This window comes from Ranitomeya imitator, chromosome 3 (assembly GCF_032444005.1).
Source record: "Ranitomeya imitator isolate aRanImi1 chromosome 3, aRanImi1.pri, whole genome shotgun sequence".
In the NCBI taxonomy this organism is placed as follows: domain Eukaryota; kingdom Metazoa; phylum Chordata; class Amphibia; order Anura; family Dendrobatidae; genus Ranitomeya; species Ranitomeya imitator.
The window spans coordinates 645,044,202-645,046,388 of NC_091284.1; the positions used below are offsets into that span (position 1 = coordinate 645,044,202).

Consider the following 2,187-nt stretch of genomic DNA (forward strand, 5'->3'; position numbering starts at 1 on the left):
AAAAGTGCCTCCCAGCACTGCTATCATCTCTTGGAGAGAAAATGAAAGCAATTAACCCACTCGCAAGAGCCTTCACAATGATGTGGGAATTTGAAATAGAGGAAGAGAGGATTGCGGAATTAGAAAATCGCAATCCATTCGAAATAACAATGTCAATTATAAATTACTATAATGATGACCAGAGGCACTACAATGCATCAAGGTGAAATGAAGTAGCTATAATTTATCAAAATGCAATGGGTGAACCCCCATTTAATAGGGACATCAGAGTTCACCTCAAAAGTGAAAATCTAACTGTTCAAATCAGCTTTCATCACAGAAAGTGTGTGCAATGACATATCCACTTCTATTCCAATATGAGGACAGTGGATGGACAATAAATTTGGCAACTCTGATTGCCCTAAGTGTGCAACATCAAGGAATTGGTGACATTCATCTACCATCCATGCCAGTGGATCCAGATCGACAAGAAAAAATCATCCTGTTGCAGTACTATGCATACAGGCTTGCCATTCGTGACAAGTTCAATCCCATTTTAAATGCTGGGGAGTTGACGCAACAATTTATCGTTGACAGTTACATCAAAATTGAATCTGACAGGATCGAATATATAAAACAAAATCAAAAGGCATTACGCGTCGACAATTATGCCGGCGTTATGGATCACATCTATAATGCTGCATGACACCAAGGGCTAAAAGTTGGGACAGTTGTAATTTTACCGTCCACTTTCATTGGAAGCCCAAGAGCTATGCAGAAAAATTGCCAAGACACCATGTCAATTATCCAAAAATTCGGAAAGACAGACCTTTTTGTTACAATAACCTGTAACCAAAAGTGGAAAGAAATTACTGAAAACTCAGAACCATGGCAAAGGCCAGAGTTCAGACGAGACTTGGTTGCACGAGTATTTAAAATCAAACTCCAAGCCGTGCTTAATGAGATTTTGAAAAAACACATTTTTGGCTGTGTAATTGCCTATGTGCTTGTAATAGAATTTCAAAAGCTTGGACTACCACATGCTCTTAATCCTCAGAGAGGAAGATAAACCGAGGGACAAAGAAATAATTGTCGAATTGGTACCTGCTGAATCCCAAAAGAGACAACAAATCCAAAACTGCAAGAGGCAGGGATGAAGCACATGATTCATGACCCATGTGGCGCAGATCAACCTGGTGCTATATGCATGACAGATGGTCAATGCGCAAAAAAATTCCCAAAGGAATTTAATACAAAGACAAACCCCAATGTTGATGGTTACCCACAGTACCATCGATGCAATACTGGGAAAACCAGATAAGGAAAGCGAGAAATCGACAATAGATGGGTAGTTCCATTCAACCCTTATTTATTACTCAAGTATAATTTCCACATCAATGTTGAGATACAGTATGTGCTTCAATAAAAAGTGTTAAATATCTTTTCAAATATGTATACAAAGTACATGACTGTGCCAATATCAAGTTTGATACATTAAACTGGAATGAACCCGCTATGTACCTAGATTCTTGGTATATAAGCGCCCCTGAGGGCATGTGGAGAATCAGAAAAAATAAAATGCATGATGCTTCACATACAATTAAAAGTCTTGCTGTTCACCTTGAAAACATGCAGCAAATGTTTTTCGAAGATTTTAATGTGGATATGATTATTTCAAACTCAAAAGCCTCTACTCTGCAGGCTTACTTTGAGCTAAACAGGGTTGACACTTCAGCCCGTCAGTATTTGTACAGTGAAAACCCTGAACAATATGTCTGGGATAGAAAAGCTGTACAAGAAGTATGGAAAAAACGATGGGCTCAATTTGGGAAAACAATTTACCGAATGTATACAGTCTTTTTAACAGATGGGAGCTGTATTACTTAAGACTCCTTTTACCTCACGTAAGAAGAGCAAAGTCCCATGCTGACTTAAGGACTGTCAATAGAGTCGTACATGACACATATGAAAATGCGCGCATTGATCTTCATCCTTTTGAAGACGATTCCCATTGGGAAGATGGTATAGTGGATGTAATCGCTTTCCAAATGCCCTACCAACTTCGCAAATTATTTGCTATAATTTGTGTATATGGGGAAACAGTTAAACCATTGGCCTTATGGCAAAAATATAAAATTGAATTTATGGAGGATTACACCAGGCGGTGTACTCCAGAAATTGCTGAGCAACTGGCTCTTTGTGATTTTA

The 2,187-nt window shown here is 38.5% G+C and overlaps 1 pseudogene; it reads left to right on the forward strand.

Annotated features, from left to right (window-relative positions):
• Positions 1-331: 331 nt before the first annotated feature.
• Positions 332-1,866, forward strand: LOC138671710 (uncharacterized; annotated as a pseudogene).
• The last annotated feature ends 321 nt before the right edge of the window (positions 1,867-2,187 follow it).